Source organism: Anastrepha obliqua, chromosome 5, assembly GCF_027943255.1.
Source record: "Anastrepha obliqua isolate idAnaObli1 chromosome 5, idAnaObli1_1.0, whole genome shotgun sequence".
In the NCBI taxonomy this organism is placed as follows: Eukaryota; Metazoa; Arthropoda; class Insecta; order Diptera; family Tephritidae; genus Anastrepha; species Anastrepha obliqua.
In genome coordinates, this window is record NC_072896.1 from 117,535,341 (window position 1) to 117,557,474 (window position 22,134).

Consider the following 22,134-nt stretch of genomic DNA (forward strand, 5'->3'; position numbering starts at 1 on the left):
GAAAATTATTGCACTACATCCGACTAGATTATATATATATAATATATATATATATATATATATTATTTGGCGCGTACGCCCTTTCTGGATGTTTGGCCGCGCTCTTCCTCCTATTTGTGGTGTGCGTCTTGATGTTGTTTCCTCAAATGAAGGGACCTACAGTTTCAAGCCGATTCCGAACGCAAATATTTTTATGAGGAGCTGTTTCATGGCAGAAATACACTCAGAGGTTTGCTATTGCCTGCTGAGGGCCGACCGCTATTAAAAAATGTTTTTATTAATTTTGATTTCACCGAGATTCGTACCACCGTTCTCTCTGTGAATTCCGAATGGTAGTCACGCACCAACCCATTCGGCTACGGCGGCCACCAGACTAGATTACAGTAGAAATAATAGAGAGACAGCATAGGTTCAGTATGGATGGTAAAAATTAGTTTGGGGTCACTCTTCCGCAAATCTTTTGAACTCATTGATGAATGAACTTTATCCATACTCATTACAACTACAGAGAAAATGCTCTACAGTGTCCTCATTCTCACGACGGGATATGCATATGGGATCGTCAATGATTCCTATGGTAGCTGTACCCTGAGATTACACCCATAAATACTCTTAGGTCTTTCCTACTAAGTTTTAGGAGAAAAGTCGGTAATTTTCTGTTTGATTCTTTCACAAAGCTCTTGGCTACTCTGCAGGAGTCCAACTCAAACCACCTCTTCTATGGGTATACCTCATGACGTCGTCAATCCATAATTGAATCGATGCGGAATTGACACCTAGAAAGGGTTCAGGGCCTAGTGGCATACTTGCAGAGCCTTCATTTGCCAATTTATCAGCTAACTCGTTTCCTGTAATACCGTAATGTCGAAGCATCCAAATAAGACAAACTTTGTTGTGTTTTCCAACTGCACTCTTCAGTTTTGTCTTACTTTCACCGACTAATTTCGAAGAGCAGCGTGGATGAGCAAGGTCTCCCAGTGAAGCTTGACTGTCACTACACATTTCAATACTGTTGCCCCGCTACTTTTTCTCTATTAGCCAGTATGCCACATTCAAGACGGCATAGACTTCCGTAAGGAATATCGTCGCCATCTGTCCTGTGGCATAGGAGTACTTAGTGTCTTCGTCTAAGTACCATCCAGATCCGCTACCATCACTTGTCATGGATCCAGGTGTAGAAAGTGTGCTGAAATCCCGTTAATAGATTCTTTGGACTTAACGCTTGATCTTTATCTGGGATCAAAACATCACACTTCCTACTGAAGCTAACGACAGGCACCCGATTGTCCACTGGCATCGAGAACAGTGTGCACCGCTCCGACAACTGGTGTCATATCTGACGGCGGCCAGTACTTACTCCATTTCCCCAGACTCCGTTTAACTTGAGCCTGTACGCCGCCTTCATCGCTTTCTTTCGAATTTGAAAATCTAGAGGTTGGAAGTTCAAAATGACATTAAGGGCATCAGCAGATGTCGTACTCATGGCACCTGTGAAACCCAAACACACATTTCTCTGTAGTCTGGTCAGAGGTTTTACTCTGGAATTAATCATAGTAGCCTTCCATCAGACTACAGAGGCATATGTACATAATTATGGGTCTGTCTAATCAGGGTGATGTACAACCAGTGTACTATCGCTGGTATTGGGCCTCATGTCTTACTAAAGGTTGTCTTACACTGCCAGAAGACTTTTAGTGCCCGAGAGACCTTCTGCTCGGCGTGCGTATTATCTTAGCTAATAAGATGATCTGGAAATCTTATTATCTAGGATAACCCCTAAGTATTTGACCTCAGAAGACAGTTGCAGTGTCAGTGCTTTCAAAGTGAGCAGTAACTGGTCTTCCATAATGCGTTTCCTAGTGAAAAGTCTCAAAATTTTATCGCATATAGCTTCTACTGACTAAGATTACAACGCACACATCATATATCACATAAGCTTGGAAGCACATCGTCTTGTGGGCAGCCCTTCTTAACCTCAACCTTGCCTCCTTCTTCTGAGATAAGCAGTCTTTTGGATAGCATGGAGTGAATCCATCTGACAATGATTTCTTCTACTCCATGCCTTTTGATAGAAGAGCACCTAGAATCAAAGATAGCATTGTCAAAAGCTCCTTCAATGGCCACAAACACACCAAACGTGTACTCACTTGTTTCCAAGATTTTCCACTTTGATAAGCGTGTTGTCTCACATTTACAGGGTGGCGGCTTATAACCCCTTTCGTAATGTGCTTCCATCGCAAGGAGGAACGAGCTTAGCATGAACTGACTAATGTCGGGTCTGTAGCTCTCTCAATTGAAGCAGATCCAATTATTGGTTACATTTTTTTAAAGAACCTTTTATACCAAATGGACTCAGGCGGTTTATCTATCTTCCACACCCGCAAAACTACAAAGTTCGGTTGCTATACCTAAGTACTTGAGTTTTCGATTAGGGTATCTCGGTCAACTCAAATTCATCCGACACATCCATACTGCTGAGCCACAGATGGTTTTACAATTATTATAAGGTATAGGTTACGATGGCATGTTTTACTGAGTTAAGATCCAATTCAAATGCTACCAAATTCCCTAGACTTGGCTTCACTTGCTGGTGATAACTAGTCTGATAGCTTCTCTCCTCGCAGAAGACGGACAAAATTATTTGGTTTAACAAAAGAAGGAAGAATACCCCATTTTCGAAGAACTTAAAAACCCAAGACTTGCCTAGAAAATATTGTTGACACGGAGCATTTTTGCAAAACTGATTACAAAAACGGGCCGATGAAAGCAAACTGAGATTGAGGTTAAACGATGTAAAAAACATCAATTGAATTAAATTATCGAATCAATCCAATAGCTCGATTCAAATACTGCTAACTTTAAGTATTTGTATAACACAGAGAAGGGAAAGGTAAGGCAAAGAAAATGGATGTCATGCGCCAGCAAATGGCAAACCAAAATAATGCAAGACTGCGCCGCGCGCGAATTTATGGGCAACACACTTGGATTTCGAGATGTTTTTACAAATAACAGCTGCCAACAGATAGCGACGACGTCAGTTCAACCTGAGCTATAAAGCAAATGGGGACAGCAGCAGCAACCAAAGCCGCAAACGGTGGCAGTGGTGACGGCAATGGATTTGCGCATGCGTTTGCGCTTTTGTTTGCTGGCCATTCGTTGCGCCTGTGAAATGCTTTGGCGAATTGATTTTTGGTGTAAACGATGTGCAATTTTAATGGATTGCCAGCGAGATAAGCTGCATTGGAAAGCAGCCACACATCACACAACGAACAACAGATTCTTAAAGCACTTTTCAGTTGTTAATCTGTGGCACACATTGTTGCTGCTGGCTGTTGAGGGGTTTCATTAGCCTTCAACAGTATTTCGTTGCAGACGGAAGGGAGTACCTAGGGAAGCCATATGGGCATACCAAAAAAGGTGCTGTGGAGTACTTTTAATTGAATTTCGTTTGATTAGCGTACAACTGGCAGTGCACTTTTTGGTTTATTTGTGGGTTTTTAGCTATTAGAAAGAAACTAGGAAGCTCTTCGATGGTCATAAATTTGGTGAGTACTGTTTTAATTTTTTTTCACTGCGAGATGTTGACTTTTTTTTAATACTATTGGCACTGAAAATTATAAGCAACTGAAAACCACAAAATACCGCTGTTAATAATGAGAAATTTATGAGATCTTGCAATATAAGAGTTTGCACATCGAATAGTCAGCAACTTAACACGGAAAAAATCATCTGTCAAACTAGACTTAGTAAAATTATAGCCACCCAGAAAATGCTTTGGGAGAATCCAAATGAGACAGCCATTAAGACCAGCGACATAAGAGAGCAAACCTTTGGCTTGGGGTTTGTGACTTAATAAAGCCCAGTTTACGAAAACTCAACTAACAGCATTTGAAAAGGCTTTGTAACTATTTGTCAGTGTAAGAACGCTTGGAATGTACCACTTTGTTCAAAGCGTGCTCGGAATATATTCAGAAAATTCAAAATCCAAATTTACTCCTCAAAAGTGATATTATCGCCATCAAAGTACTCCCCATCATCTGCAACGCACTTATGCCAGCTTTTGGTCAAGCTCTCGAAACATTTATGGAACGGTATTTTCGGTGTAGCCATCTTCGTGGCTAAATCGAAATCGCGGGGACCCATATCAGGTGAATTTGCTGGCTGTTAGGTGGTATTCGTTTCGTTTTTGGCCAAAAGTTCACGAAATATGATGACGCTGTACGACGATACATTGCCATGGTGCAAATTCCACCAGCTGTTTCTACAAACCCTTCCTTTTTGGCAAATGGCTTCACGTAAACGTCTCATAATGCCGAAATAATTATCATCATTGTTTCCTTGAATCCCTGACGGTGCATAGGGCACCAACAACACCCACGCGCTATCTCGTTCGATTACTGGATAACGCACACCTGGATAAAAAGGCACACCGGAAAAAAGGAGGGAGAGGCCCAGCAAAGGATGTACGCGTCAATTATATACTTGTAAGTATAAAAATATTTATAAAAAAAACATTAGAAATATCTTTAAATAGAGAAACCTTAGTCACAGTTTAACTTTTTTCATTTAATCAAGACAATTTCATTTAAAATTTAAAATATACAATATTATCACCAAGAAAGCATAACTTTCAACGCCTTCCAGCTATTTGTTCATATGAAAATTGACATTTCGCGCTAGCTTTGCTTTGACTTTGCAACATTTTTTTCCTACTCATCTGTGCGTGCACGCCTTCCTTATGCTTCCTTTTTGGCAGCTCATAATAAAATGTCAATTTAAATATTCGCAAATATTTTTATTATTGCAGTGGCGTATTTCACCTGCACAGAATATTTTATTTCACACATTCCTCGCCTTTTTGCTTGCCTTACTAAAGTTTCAAACCCTTTTTTAGCACATTTCCGCATACTTTTTCGGTCGCGTTTGTTCTGCTTTTCTATTTTTCCATATTTCTTTCTCATTACACGTTAGGCAACATTTTTCGGCGCAAAATTCTACAAATTTCACGTTGTAAACTTTTTTAATTAATTAACTACGTTGTCACACGCACACACACGCACAAACACCTGCATTGTGAAGTCGTAGTGGATTTTTTACTTTCAGTTGCAACGAAACATTTTATTTATAATATTTGCTTTTGCCCCTTTTTGCGACAATTTTTTAGCTTTTAATGTTCACTACAATGCTCGGCACAGAAAAAGAGTTCATTTACAATAATTTCAAGTTGCCCCGAATAGCCTCTTTCATTAAAAGTGCCATAACTCCCTTAATTTTGCCCTGATCGCTTTGAAATTTAAACACACCATTGTACAAGCTCCAGCCTTTCCAACCATGTACAAACTATGAATCGGCCGTGTTATCTCATAAGTTGGACTCCGTCGTCAATCTACATAGTATTGACTTGTGCGATGTAGACCGAGCTGATCCAGAGATTGCTTAAGGATAAAGGGATGCCCACATGGTGGGCAGAATTAAGGGCGCATTCATTAAAGGTGGTGGCACTAGACCAACAACAATGTTCTATACGTTTGTCAAAGCAAAGTATTGGGAAACTAGAAAACAAATAATGAATTCGCCTTGTTTCATTCTGAGCTGACAGCCACATGGACACGGCGAAACAAGCTAAACAAGAAGCATAAAATCTTGGGCGACTATTCATAACTAATAAGCTAAAAAGCTCTAAAGAAGTTATTGTGCCTCCAACAAACCTTTTTAGTAAATGAACATTAAAATTTATTGGGTTGAAGGTGTTTGTGAAGAAGAAAAATCTAAACTTTCATGAAGAAGATTTGACACATTTTTTTTATTATTTTTTGCCAAATCAAGATTTGTTGACTGCTTTTCAGTATCCAAGAGCGATGGTGGTATTGGGTAAAAGCAACGAGTTACCTCAAACCAGTGCCACGTACAATCTGCAGTGAAGCATATTAGAGATTCCTTAAAGATTTTGGGTTTGGGTCACCTCAAGCAGAGTTAAATTACTTATTAAAATAGATGGTGTAATGCCTAAGTCGGATTATTTGAATATTCTTGTATCAGGTCAGTCCATAAGTGCGTGCGTATTTTACCCATAATTTCACTTTTGTACGATTTTTGCATACAAAAATTTTTTCGCGGAATATAACGGAACTATTTATTTTTTTTTTTTTGATATATTGTGCATTCAACAAGTGATTTTAATCGTGCCGTTAAAAAATAAAATGGAATCTTCGAACGCGTATAAGCGGCATATTTTGTATTTTTTTTATAAAAGTGGTAAGAATGCAACAACTGCTACTGCAAAAAAAAAACACTGTTCACGGAGAGGATACCGTGAGTGTAAGGACTGCGCAAAAGTGGTTTTCAAAATTCCAAAGTGGTAACCCGCGCGCTGGTCGTCCTAAAGTCCTTAACTCCGACGTCTTGCTCGAACTCGTAGAAGCTGAGCCAAATTTAACAGTCGATATGATAGCTCAGAGGTTAAATTCATCGCATGGAACAGTTCCCAAGCACCTGGTTCAGTTGAGAAAGGTTTCAAAGCTGGGTAAATGGGTTCCACATAGACTTTCCGTCGCCAACCTTCAGCAGAGAGTCAATGTGTGTTCTCAGCTGCTGCAACGGCTTGAAAATGAAAGTTTTTTGAACCGTATCGTTAGTGGTGATGAAAAATGGGTCCTTTACAATAATCCTGTTTGCAAACGCCAATGGTTAGATAAAGATGAAACACCGGAACCGACCCCTAGAGATGGCCTTCACCCCAAGAAGATTCTCCTGTCTATTTGGTGGGATATGACCGGTATTGTTTATTATGAACTTCTGGAAGCAAACCAGACGATAACTGCTCATTATTATTCCCATCAGCTATCCAACCTGAATGAGGTACTTAACAAAAATCGACCGTCTTTAGTGAATAGACGCAAAGTTTTGTTTCACCACGGCAACGCAAGACCTCATACCGCAAGGCAAACATTAGGCAAGCTGAACGAGCTCGGATGGGAGCTAATGCCGCATCCACCATACTATCCGGATATTGCATCTTATGATTATCACCTTTTCCATGAACTTCAATCCCATATGAATAATAAGAACTACTCCTCAAAAGAAGCTATAAAAAGGGATATCGAAGCGTATTTTGGCTCCTAGGACAAACAATTTTTTGAGCAGGGAATTAAAAATTTGCCTAAACGTGAGAAAGACATTGTAAATAATGAAGGAAAATATATTATTTATTAATAAATACTTTAAACATATTTTTTATTAATTTTAAAAGCACCTTTAAAAAACGCACGAGCTTTAGGAAATTTTCCGGTGGCATTTAAAAAATAATCGAGTATATGTTCAGGATCAAACCAAGATAAAACGTTTCTCATCTTTCTGGCACAATTCACTCCGCGTCCTTGGATAAGTTTTTTCAATACAGATCCCTCTTATTTTCGCACAAAATCTACTACTCGAAAGTACCTGGGTACCTCGCACTCTGTATAACTGCCACGAAATCAATGAGAAACTCCAAACTTCTCGTTGCTAGATACAAAATGCCAGCGTTGGAAAGACAGTTCTTGGTGTATGTGACTTTTCTTTAGAGTTCTCTTTCCCACATTTAGACGCGAACTTCAGAGATATATTAGCAATTAAAGAGATAATATTCATTTCGGTTATAAGTAATTCATAAGTATTATTAACCTGATTTGTTTTTCTTTCTAACTTAAAATATCCTTGTGCATTTTACCATGGAAATTGTAACCTACTTACAGTGTTCGGATCGAATCATTAAATAAATAAAAAAAATGAAATATATAAATAAAAATAATAATAATAATAAAAATAGTAATAATAAATATTCGCGATGTCATATTCATATTGCACACGGCAAACATGGGAAATAAATGGATTAGCAACCAATGCATTGAAATCATGCGGTTGCCAGCAAAAAGTCCGAATTCACATTCAATTGAAAATTTTTGGGATTACCTTAAAAACTAGCTTGATAAGCCTTCAGCATATCCCTCATTAGGGGTGTTGCTTTTCTGCTGCCTGGCGTTGTCGTGAAGGAGTATGGTTTGACCATGTCAGGCCTTTTCAGTCGAATAGTCTCATTTACGTGGTGTAGTGGGGCAATGTGGAGCTACTTTTTGACCGTGGCATTCTTTTCGAGTATTTTCCCGTGCTCCATGCACTACCAGCCCCACCAAACACATTGCTTCTTTGGATGAATATCCGCCTTGACTCTCGGCTCGTAGCTCTTCGAGCCACCCACTCCTTTCGTGTTGCTCGATGGCGGGCGAGATGCTGAGGTTGATTGATGATTGAATTCGAAGGCGAATTTCTTTGTTTTTTTCATTGAGCTCGTGAGCCACCCAGGCTTCAAATTTTTCGGTAAATCCCACTGAATGGAGGTGACTGAGAATCGTTTTATGATTACAGTTTACTTTTTTCCCACTATTCAAGCCTGGTTTAGCGACAGTTCACCTTCAAAAGTGATGTGAGACGCTCTTCATCTAATTCAGAAGACCTTCCGGGGACGTGTTATTGACGTCAAGTCGACGTGCTGTACTTTCCGTGCTGTAGACTCACCTATGACACCTTCTAATAGACTCACCTTTGACACCTACTTCATATACCAGGCGTATGCCTTTGAAATGAGACTTTCAGCTATTAGTCCATAGATATCTCTAGAAGTATTTTTAAACCTTCCCAAATGTCTTGTTTTTTTTTTGTCTGTCATCTGTCAACAAAATTCAGTTCATTGTTTGTTACATTTCATACATCAATGCATTTTTGTCGCTCTTGAAAATGTCGAATTTCGTGTCCTCAAACTACGAATTGCGGACATCGAAAAACCACTTGTGAAATGCTGCTCTTCCGGTTCAAAAGGAAGTCTGTTTTGCATCGAATCATTACGGGTGACGAGAAATGGGTGTATTTCTCCAATCCCAAGCGTTAACGATCGTATGGTCCGCCCGGCCACAAGCCAAAAACAACGGCCAAACCAAATCGCTTCGGCCGCAAGGCAATGCTGTGTGTTTTCTGGAATCAGCGTGGTATGATTTGGTAGGAGCTATTAAAACCAGGTGAAACAGTTGACGGTGCACGCTACCAACGACAATTGGCCGATTTGAACAGCGCTATACACCGAAAACGCCCAGAATATGCTGATCGGCGAACAACATCGAACAAGAGCGACCCGGAAATTGGTGGAGACGTACGATTGGGAACCGCTGGTGCATGCGGTTTACTCACCAGACTTGGCGCATTCCGATTATCATTTGTTTGCATCGATGGGCCACACACTTTCTGAGCAGCGCTTCAATTCTCACGAAGAAGCCAAAAAATTGCTCGATGATTGGTTTGCGCCCAAAGACGGCCAAGTTTTTTGGCGCGGCATCCCCAGAAATGGGGAAAATGTATCGCTAGCGATGGCTATTATTTTGAAGATTAAATTTGTCACCATTTTTTGTTAATAAACGTTTGAAATTGAAAAAAAAGTGCGTCGCAACTGTTCTGGGCTTTTTGACCTCGTTGAAAAGAAAAGAAGAGCAGGTGTCGGAAATTTTAATTTTTGCCTCTTGAGTATACCATTTCTAAGCCTCAAAACTAATAAAAAATTAAATAACTCAAAAATAAATTAAGATAGTTTTGTAGGGTAGAAAGAGTTGTATCGAATGACTACTTACCATTTCCTTACCCAAACAGTAAACAAGTCGTTGTAAAATAAAAGGAAATATCATATGCAAACGCTTTGAACTTACTTCCCAACCCAATATTTATATTATTCAATAAATCTTCATTAAAAAGAAACACTTTCACTCGAACAGGTTAAAATTTTATACAACTTTCATGGTTACATATTTTACAAAATTTCGAAGTTCGCATCTATGCACATATAAATATTTTTCATTAGCAATAAATTTATCAAATTTAACTACGTGCAGTCATATAAAGTAGTATTATTCATGAGCATTCAGCAACACAATTGCCCGCGAACCACAAATCAGCAACTTGCCACATAGTTATGCAACATATGTAGCTATGTTTTGAATATTTTTTCAACTTGCGACTTGCTGTTTTACAAAAGCTACAACATAATTGCTTATTAACCTTTTATTCACAACAATTAAATGAGATTTATTAACCACCAATTAGTCTTTAACGGAGGTTCATGAGCCGGCTAGGAGTGCTAGAGACGCGAAAGAAAAGCGTTGATTAATCTACGACGAGACTGCCACTAATTTTTATCGCTGATTTATTGTTGAATTGCATACCAAGCTTCGAGTGGGGGTAGCCGAGCAAGTAGTAAGCGAACGTGCGTGTGTGTGTGTGCATATGGCATGCAGAAATTGGTGGAGTGGGTCCCCCCACTTTGCTGGCTGGTGCTTAGATGCATATGCATGTGCTGGGCGTGGTTGGAGCGGCACGCATAACCAAAAGTCAGACAAACGAGTAAGTCAAATGGCCTGCTTTGTATGCACATTTTGCAGCAGATTACACGCAACGCATTTCTGAGCATTCTTTGCAGTAGGCATTTGCTATGGCAATTAAATGGCCAAGACTGACATTGTGCCTTGCGCTCTTATCAAAGTTGCAGTTCCAAGTGTGCTGGCATTCCATTGCTCCCACTAATTCAATTCATCAATTCAATTAACTGCCTTAACCGCATAAGTGCCACCTTTTTCTCCGCCTGTTTCACTTACGCTTCTCTGGTATACTGGTGCCATGCAAATCAATTATCCCTGCCACTGAGGTGCTCACTTAATCTTGGTTTTATAATTGCATTGTTCAGCAAATACAATCAATCGAAAATTTGCTTTCCATTTCCAAAGAAATGTCAATCTCTTACTCTCCGCACGCCATTTGAAATCCCCATAATACTCAGCTGACTGCACCTCAGGGCGTACAAATTGACTTTTGCACCCTAAAGTTTATCTCATTCCCTGTGTCGGCCGTGCAAGCTCCCTTTCAGTTGCATTGTTCAATGGTATTTTCGAAACAATGCAATCGCATATTCCTTGCGTTCAGCCACGCACCAGCTTAAGTGCGTCAATACTTGTTGATTCTTCAAAATGCTCAGCCTCTGTTGGAATGTTCTTCTTGCTTAGTACAATACCTTGGATTATTTCTCACAAATACTATAAACTCCTGCACACATGCACGCGCACACGCACACACAGTTCATGGCGGTTCATCAGCTACTGTGGGAGGTTGGTTTGCTGGTCAGTTCGTTTGCCAGCTACCAGCTGTCCGAAGATATTGGTTTACCGCTTTGACATGCTCGGACCTCAGTTGTGGTTATGCCATTAAAGGTTCGTCATGGCGAATGCTGTAGACTCCCAATCTCTTCACTTTCTTCAAACTCCAGTGCTGATTTTCTAGCTCTTGCTGGTTTAATGTATTGTTGTTGTACTCATTGAATTGGTTATCCTTTGTTCATTTTACTGCTAAGTCAATATTGGACTCCTTTGGCGTGTAAATGCAAATTCTCTATTCATTTGCCACTCAGACAATGGGGTGTGAAAATATGCCTGCAGTAAGATTTTGAGGTATTTTCAGCATTTTGGTGTGCTGTGTAATGGCTATTAAACATTAAGTTCATAATTTTCAGTGCAGAAATGTGGAATATTAGTCTAAGATTTACTTTAATTGGATTACATTTCGAAATTAAACTTGATTTAGCCACCTTTAGTTGGCTTCAAATCGGAATTTTTCAGAATTTTCCGTATTGTAGAAAATAAGCTGGAATTAAACCATTGGGTAGGTAGGTAAAATGGCTGAAGTACCACTCTAACACTTCCCAAGCATCACTAAAGCGAAGTAAACCAGCATTCACTTGATTATTATTCTTCTACGCATAGCTGACCGAGTTCAACAAAGCACAGCAGCCATTTCTTTTTCCTTTGTGGAGCCACGTACTTCTCCACTTGGTATTCTCAGGGCATATGGATCTTCCTCTTTCCGTGCCACCACCATCATAATCACAACCACCACCAGGTATCGCAAAAATATTTTCACTGACAAAGCGCTTGAAGCTGTTGCAGCTTTATTCCCTTTATTTAGAATAGTTCATTTGAATGTTCTTCGTATCTTCTCTCTCTTCTTCGTATCATCTTCGTTCGATACATATTTCGGCACTGTAAAGCACGCTTAGCGTGATGAGATACTTGTTCGGCTGAGCGCAAAAAGTGTCAACAGGGATGGAGGTATAAAAGTCAAGGGACTGTTGCTGAGACATACAAGCCAACTAAACTATGAAGCAGAATGACTTTTGACTGCAGTGGATGAAGTTAAAGATCTGTAATATGTAAAATCGTCTTTAAAATCGTTGAAATGAGCCTGCCTAATATCTGTTGGTAGCTTCTTGAGTACAACAGAAATATATTGAACTCCCTGTCGAGTTCTAGGAATATAAGGTTATTCAATAGGTGCGCTTCAACTTTTTTCCGATAGGGAGGGCGAACGACGCAATATTTTTTATTTTTTGCTTGTCATTTGTAAACTTCATTAGTCTACATTTCATCATGGAACGCTTCACACTTGAGCAACGATTGCAAATCGTGCAAATTTTTTATGAAAATAATCGTTCTGTTGCTGCTACTTTAAGAGCATTACAGCCATTTTACGGTCCATTTAATAAGCCGCCCCGTTTTGGGGTTATGTAAAGTCATTGGTCTACAGTAACAAGCCGGCGACGATTTGTGAGCTCAGAGCCAATATTGAACGCGAAATTGCTGGAATTTCGGCCGATTTATGCAAAAGAGTGGTCGAAAATTGGGTTCAACGATTGGACTTCGTAAAACGTGCACGCGGTGGTCATGCAAAAGAAATCGAATTTCATACTTAAATGTATATGTTCAAACTCGATAATAAAAAAAAAATTAGTTAAAAAAGTCAAACCGTTTGTGTTTTATTCAAAAAAGTTCAAAAGTTTAAGCGCTCTTACTGAAAAACCCTGTACAACCATAAGATCCAATGGAATATCGACAGTTCTTAGCTATTCATCGCGAGACAATAATACATAGTATTAACTAAATTTCGTCCAATTACCACAGTAGAGGGATCAGCGGCGAGATAGATACCTGTCGACCCCATGGCCCGGGAACGAATGCATGCATGGATTCCAAGAAAAAACATTCAATAGCACCGCGACCGGAGTAAGTTAAGCGACCGCAAGTGCATGTGCTGAGATGGGCCGACCGATGACGCCGAAGTCACGTTCTTTAGTTGCGACCGATGGATCGTACAAAGAGATGATCTGAGGAAGCAGATTGGCGACATCGTACCGAGCAATAAAATCAGCGAAATAAATGCTTGAACTCGAGGATAGCTGGATTGCGGTATATTGAAGATGGAAGTACGATAGACCTCAATATAGTACAACAAAGCGAAGCGTCACAGAGATAAGAAGATGAGCCTACAGCATGAGGCAGACGTTGGTCAGTAGAACTGATTCATTTCATGTACGCCATCCTGGGCCCTCCCGAGGTAATGCAGAAAGTAGTTCCGAGAAGGAAGCCTTCCAGAAGTGGAGAAGAAATTGTTTTAAAAGTTACACCACGGTAGACGCTGATAGCTGTAAGTTGGAAGGCATTTTGAACCCTACCTCACCCACCAAACAAAAAAAAAGAACTGTAATGGGAGGCCAATCACCGCATCTACACACTACCAGTTTACTGTCTGTATAAACTTCAGTTGATGGGCCTAAACTCTTGGAGGCGATAGTAGAAATATGCCTACAAATTTACTTGTACTGACCTGTTCTATAAACATTTTGATCACTAAAGAACCTGAAGCTGTCTCAATCCGAAGTTTTCATTTTTCGAACGAAGTGACGCATTTATTTTGCACCCAAGTCATAATCTACAAATTGAGAAGACAAAATATTGCAGCATCTTTCAGGAAAAGTTGGATTGTCCAAGAGAAAAGAGTTGACAGTCAAAACTGACGATCTTATTTGAATGAATGGTCAGCCAACAATTGAGTAAGAGATCGAAAAAGTTCAGTGAGGCTATGGCAAGTGTTGGGAAATCAAGAGTTGTTTCATTTGAATATAAGGAGATCGGAACAGAGCTTTATATTTTCTAGAGCCTATTAACATGGCTTACGCAGATGACATTTCTATTCTCTCGAGGACTACGAACGATTTAAAAGAAACCTTTTTAAAACTTAACAAAATTCCAAACTGCATTGGTCTGCTTTTAAACGAGAGCAAAACCAGTGGAAAATTTTCATGTGGGAGCTTATATTTTTGAAGCAGAGCCGCATTTTAAGTATTTGGTAGTTAAATTCGCATGTAGCAGAGATTCCACTTCTGCAGTCAGGGATCGTATCAACGCCGCCAACAAAACGTAATATGTCAACCTTAACTTGTTCAAGTCCAGGCTCTTGTTTACAACTACAAGGCAAACTACGTACAAAACGCTTATCCGACGAATCTTATCATATGGATGTGAGGTATGGACCTTTAAAGTTGCTGACTGAGCGCTGATTGCTAACGTGGAAAGAAAGATTTTTGGCCCAATAAGCTAGATGATGGTACCTATAGAATCCGGGACAACTACGAACTAAACAACGAGACAGCTGTGCGTTTTGTTAAAGTGCAGCGCATAAGATGGCTAGGTCTGCTTGCTGACTGTGCCGTAAAGAAAGCCATAGCAGGAAAGCTAATTGGCGTAAAAGACAAAGGCAGACCGATGGATAGACGCAGTGGAAAACGATCTCAAGGTTTTGAGAACTCCGTAACTACGAAGCAAAAGCTCAAGATCGATCGCTTTGGAGGAGCATTGTGAAGAAAGCTTTGAAGAAAGCGCGTTGCTGTCAAAGAAGAAAATTGCAACAGAGATGTTGGGGTAATAGCCTCAAAGCCATAACTACAGGATTTCGGAACTACAACTTAAGACAGTGGGAGGTGGCAGTAGCAGTTAGTGTACCATCAGTTCGGTGTGAAAGAAAATGAAAATGTCAGTCACAAAGGGTCCACACAAATATGAAATGAGGCGACATCTGGAGACTCTCGGCAGTAATTTGGTCTGTCGGGGAACAAGCAGCCAAAATGGGCTCGCAACACCCATTGTTACGGTTGGAAACAACCAGAGAAAGTGAGTGGTCTGCCTTATGGAAGGAGAGAATGTCAACCCTGATCAAACCACTGCTCGAGAGTGTCGAACAACTGTCTGGCTTAGACGTCAGCAACCAAATAAGGTTCTTAAACCGCACAGACTGGACATAGTCACCCGGTAAATAACCGTTAAACAGGTGGGTAGCGAGGATATGGCATAAAATGGTGGGGAAGAGCTTGTTGGATTCTGGATGAATCATCACTTTAACCAACCAACCAACCAAAGTCTACAGATTGTAAAACTTTAAGCCAAATAGAAGAAAATGTATTTCGAGTCTCAAGCAAATGAAAAGTATGGAGACCAGCAGAAACTCATCACTTCTGGAATCAACCTTTAATTTCCACCACCGAAACTATCAACTTCATGAAGCGCCTTACTAGGGTATTGTTGACCTAACCATTACACAAGACAATTCTAACAAAATCAAAAAAAAAGCATTCATGGCCACCAATACATTACAATAAACAAAACATATGAGCGCTCAGGCTACACAACATATTTTGACATAAGAAACCAACTAATATTTACACAGACAGGACTCGGGCCAGTGGAATCACGGAATCATGGAATTATTTTTCCCATATGAGCTGATATTTGTACAAATACAAAGCAAGAATAGAAAGAAATTTGTGTTTCGGTGGGTTTATGAGTATAGGTACATATGTCGCGACGTTGATGAAATGCAGAAAGTAAAGCAAGGAATTTACTAAAAGTAATACGAGTACGAATATGAATGTATAGAAAGGAGGCAGTGAATGGAAGGCAGCAAATCAAGACAAAAGAAAAGTTGAATTGGTGGCAAATACTCACACGAAAGATGGCTGGTCGATGGGTATGCAGTACCAACAGTACTCATGGACGACCTGGTGCTCGATTGTTGGAGTCGTATGAATGCGCTTTTGTTTGCTGAGTTGTTTTGATTTGGTAGCACGCGATATGCTTTTAGTGACGGCATTTTTGTTTATTCTGCAAAATCGCAAACAACATACACACAAACGAAAGCACACACTCTCTCAGTCTACAAGAGGTGTAATCAGATTCCTAGCGAAAATTTATAAAGGTCCCTTTCCCATTAGCAGCTAAGCGAGTATTGCCGGCTTTGTGTGGCTTAAATGTGGGGATTTGGCGAAAAGGATAATGGTGGCAGTAGCAGTTCGGCTATGAGGACTGTGACCGTCGCGGACGTCACTTTGGTAGTGGTAATATTGTTTACATTTGCACAATGGAATTTATTTGCGCACTGCTTGTGAGTGGCGTTGGCGTGTAAACAATAAAAACTATTCAACATTTGTTTGCTCATCACTATTACTTTTCTTTGTAATGTACACATATTTGCCTTTTGTTCGATTTATTAGCTCGAATAACACGAAATTATACAAATCATAATAATTTAGAGGATAATAAAATGCTTTGGCAAAATTATCTGAATTACAGAATAGAAAATACAATAAAAGCAGGTACACCCAATGCATATAGCTGCTGGTTATTAAATACCGTTTAGCAAGCCTAAAAAAGTATGATCAATCTTCATGGCCAAAGTACAATGAATTTCCTTACATTTGCAAAAATATTCTAAGATTTACTTGGCTTTTATTTGTAATTTTTTTTTAAGAGAATCCCTTCGATGGCAGAATAAATAAATAAATAATTGGCGCGTACACTTCTGTTAGGTGTTTGGTCCAGCTCGTTCTGGTTTTTTGGTGTGCGCCTTGAATTTGTTCCACAAATGGAGGTAACTACAGTTTTATGTCGCCTCCGAACGGCAGTTGGTTTTTTATGAGGAAAGTGCCAAGGCAAATACAAAAAAAAAAATAGAAATATCGAAATTTGAAAAAATCTATACTATAAAGGTGAATGTCGGTACGTTGTCCGCGCATCACTACGAAACGACAACACCAAATGACGTAAAAATTTTTATACTTTCATATGTAGTTTCACCCAATGAAGGTTATAGGCATGTTTTTATGATGGAACTCCCTTCCCACAGCCCCCAGGCTGCGCCACCACTCTCATTCGTCACTAATAATCAAATATTTGCATAAGCTGTTCAACTATGACCCAAATGCAAAGTTCAAAAGCGGTTTGAGATAGAAAATTAATAAAAATAATTTTGCTTGATATTTTTCTGATTGGTTGTTTTGATTTTATTCAACGAGGCATAGCAACGGATGCCGGGTATTGTAATATTATGGTTATTAATAAAAAATTATTTTCTATGAAATTATTATTGTTTGTAATTCTTTTATATACATATCCTAAATCCCTCAAAACTACTCCAACGCGAGCGAAGCCGCGGGTTAAAGCTAGTATTAGATAAAGTTTGAAAAAACATTTTGAAAAATTTTGGAAAAATGTGTACTAAAAAATGATTTGTTTTTTACATTTTTTATTGGAAACGCCAAGGCACATACTAAAACAATATAATAGAAATATCGAAATTAAAAAAAAAATAAAATTTGTAAAACAGTTTTGAAAAAATTGGGAAAATGTTTTCGAAAAATTTGTACTAAAAACGGTGTGTTTTTCCCCACATATTTTATTGGAAAGTGCCAAGGCATATTCAAAATAAATAGAAACATCGAAATTTGAAAAAACAATTTGAAAAAATTTGTACTAAAAGATTGTTTTGTTTTTTTACGTTTTTTATTGGAAAGCGACAAGGCATATACAAACAAAATAGAAATATCGAAATTTGACAAAAATTTAAATAAAATTTGTAAAAAATTTTTTTTTAAATTTGGAAAAATGTTTTTTTAAAAATTTGGAAAAATTTGTACTAAAAACGGTGTGTTTTTCCCCACATGTTTTACTGGAAAGTGCCAAGGCATATATGAAAAAAATAGAAATATGGAAGTTTGAAAACAACAATCAGAAACAATCAGATAAATTTGAAAAAAATTTTGAAAAAATTTGGAAAAAATTGTATTGAAAAAATTGTTTGTTTTTTACATTTTTTATTGGAAAGCACTAAGGCATATTGAACAGGTAGTAACAGTAGAGCAACAAGAACAATATAGTTTATTTTTGCTTTTGGTCTCTAAAACGTCAAAATCTATAAACCAAGGTTGACAGTTTAGAGTGATTGAAGCAAAATTTGGCAATTTAGAGAAGAATTAAATAGAAAAACAATCCAATCAGCTGCCCACTATTACTATCTTTTCAATGTACTTTGGCACTTTTCAGTAAAAAATGTAAACTTGAATTTGAATTTGAATTTAAAAATTTTTTTTTTTCAAATTTTCGACATTTCTATTTTTTTACACTTACAGCTCTTACTACCCTTGGAAAGTACGGAAAAAATTCTATAGAGTGTATTTATTTTGTTTTCTCCTCTTAAGTCGCCTTTTAATTCGACTTATAATTTAAAGAAAAAGGCAGGAAAAAATAAACTCTTAGTCTTTAAGATTCAGTCGTTCAAAAGAGAAAGCTGGCATTCGCAAAATATCAACATTTTAATATGTAGTTTTTTAAGAAAATCTAGTTCATACTCCTACAAAACCCATTTAAATCCAAATTTCAAGCTAAGAGCAAATTCAAAAAAAAAAAGCGTCATATTTTAAGAAAAATTTCACATTTTATAATCCGATTGATTTTTCTGAATAATTTCGGGTATGCAGTTTTATACTCCAATAAATTTCGGCACAATAAAATATATAATATATCATTTTTTTCAAATGAGATGTTTCGCATTTTCCTCCGTATCACAGAAAACTCGCGCACATTCGTTGCATGGAAAAAATAGGACAGGTTGCTATTGCTTTAGAACTTCAAGAATTAGTCTTGCTTTATTTATTTTCCATGCGCGAATATATCCAATTATGTGCTTTAGTGCATACATAAATCAGCTAATTATGCAGGCACACGTCATCTGATGACTCTCAAGGTGGCACCAATTTGTTTTCGTTTTCCTACTGAACCAAAAAGAAACTGTGCCTGCAGGTACTTTAGAAAAAAGCGCATACATGGGTAAGCATATCGGATTTTGCATTCCTGCGTCAGGCACAGTATGGATTCGAAAATGGATCAAAAGCGGAATACCAAATGCGGTGATTGCCAAAGTGTTGGTGGGCCATAGTATGCCTAGCGCTCCTTACGAGATGGATTTAAATTCATAAATGGACATATATTAAAGAACTCCGCTTTAATCTCGAATTCACCCTACAAATAAACTAAATTTCTCTCATTCCACGTATTTTTATTTCTTAATGTTGTGGTAGCCACCTAAGTTGGAAGGACAACTGATTTTGGAAGATCTTCTCATCGCTGAGCGAATAGCGACGACGGAAAATTAATTGTACCAGTTTTTTATGGTGTCAAAGAGGGTTATTACTCACCATATAACGATTTTTAGTTCATCGATACATTTTTGTCTTGTTAATCCACGTCGAAAGTTGTGAAAAAAAGTGGCACAAAATGTGTAGAGACTAATTCCATTTTCTTGCTGAGATGAATTTTTAAAGCAACTGTAAAATCACTACTAAAGTCCCCCTAATATGTCTCACACTTCAAAGTGTCCTAAGTGAGTTTATGATAAAATTTGTCAAAAACCTCAATGGAAGCGTCAATTGGCGCTTAACAGCACCAGAAATGTCCCAGACCAGAAGTATGAATAGCAGCCCACGTATCTGAATTTGCATACAACCAGTAGCGATTTTGCTTATCTTTCTGCTTCCATCAAAACTTCTGCTGGTGGCGCTCGTTAAAGTCAAATTCGAATTGCTCGAACGCTGAACATTTGCAAAAATTGCTACATTTTAACATCGGGCAAGAGGCTTTGCAATGTTACCGCATTAATTGGAGTTCCAACAAGCCCGGCATAGCCTTGGAACAGAAGTGGTCAGTGGATTGCCGTAGTAAAAGAGAAGTTGGATTTCAAACTGCGGTTTTTTATTTTTAATTGCAATGGAATCTCTATAAAAGTTAGTTCAAAATTAAATATCCAATTCGGTTTTTAAAAAACTTTTTTAATAAATCTATACTAATATTATAAAGAGGAAAACTTTGTTTGTTTGTTTGTTTGTAACGAATAGGCTCAAAAACTACTGGACCGATTTTAAAAATTCTTTCACCATTCGAAAACTACATTATCCAAGAGTAACATGGATTACATTTTATTTTGGAAAAAAATAGGGTTCCGTAAGATATTTGGATTTTTCGGACACAAACTGAAAAAATCTTATATATAAAATAACTTTCAACTTTTTGTGTGTGTTCGCTAACCGGCCGTGTCTGCACCGAAATAAACCAAACTTACACATATTGCTAAGAAGGTATTGAAGATGGTTTCCGTATAGTTTGGATACCTATTGGTGGATAGGGCTCGAGATATAGGTCAAAACGTGGACCCGGGTAACCTTCAGATGTGTATGTACAATATGGGTATCAAATGGAAGCTGTTGGTGAATGCTTTAGTTCAGAGTATTTTTCATGCCGCTCCGTGACTAGGGTCTCGAGATAGAGACCAAAACGTGGACCCTAGAATGTGTTTGTACAATATGGATATCAAATTGAAGCTGTTGGTGAATGCTTTAGTACAGAGTACTTTTCATGCCGCTCCGTGACTGGGGTCTCGAGATATAGGTCAAAACGTGGACTCGGGTAACCTTTGGTTGTGTATGTACAATATGGGTATCAAATGAAAGCTGTTGATAAGTGCTTTAATACGGGGTAATTTTCATACCTATTGATGACTAGGGTCTGGAAATATATGCCAAAACGTGGACCCGCCGTGTCTTTGCACCGAATTAAACCAAACTTACACACATTGTTAAGGAGGTATTGAAGATGGTTTCCGTATAGTTTGGATACCTATTGGTAGATAGGGTCTCGAGATATAGGTCAAAACGTGGACCCGGGTAACCTTCGGATGTGTATGTACAATGTGGGTATCAAATGGAAGCTGTTGGTGAATGCTTTAGTTCAGAGTATTTCCATCCGCTCCGTGACTAGGGTCTCGAGATAGAGACCAAAACGTGGACCCTAGAATGTGTTTGTACAATATGGATATCAAATGAAAGCTGTTGATAAGTGCTTTAATACGGGGTAATTTTCATACCTATTGATGACTAGGGTCTCGAAATATATGCCAAAACGTGGACCCGCCGTGTCTTTGAACCGAATTAAACCAAACTTACACACATTGTTAAGTAGGTATCGAAGATGATTTCCGTATAGTTTGAATACCTATTGGTAGATAGGGTCTCGAGATATAGGTCAAAACGTGGACCCGGGTAACCTTCGTACGTGTATGTACAATATGGGTATCAAATGGAAGCTGTTGGTGAACGCTTTAGTTCAGAGTATTTTTCTTGCCGCTCCGTGACTAGGGTCTCGAGATAGAGACCAGAACGTGGAGCCTAGAATGTGTTTGTACAATATGGATATCAAATTGAAGCTGTTGGTGAATGCCTTAGTACAGAGTATATTTCATGCCGCTACGTGACTGGGGTCTCGAGATATAGGTCAAAACGTGGACCCGGGTAACCTTTGGTTGTGTATGGATGCCATAAGGAAAAAACGTAAGTGCAACATGTAAAAATTGTTTGTGAATTTTTTTGGAGTGGATTTTGGAACAGTGAATAATTTCTTACGAAATTTGAGAATTTAATGTGAAATCCGAATGAAATTATGTGTTCGTGGAAAAAACAATTTTTTTCGTTTTTTTTTTTTTAAATGTAAATGGATAATGGTTAAAAAAGCTCCAATGCTTAATAAAACATATAAATTGAAACGAAAAATTCGGGAGCGTGTCATTATTCTGTATTACAAAATTCTGGGTGACAAAATTCTGTAAATTGCAAAAAAATTCTGCTTTTTAAAATTCTGCTTTTTTAAAATTCTGCTTTTTAAAATTCTGCTTTCTAAAATTCTGCTTTTTCAAAATTCTGCATGTTTAATGCGAAAAATTCTGCTTTATTCAAGTTTTGTGATTTTCGTCATACAAGAAGTACCAAAATAAACATTTATTCCATAAATATACATATATGTTTAAGCGATAACAATATTTTAGTTTAGCCAATTACAATATTTTTTGCAATTCTTTTTA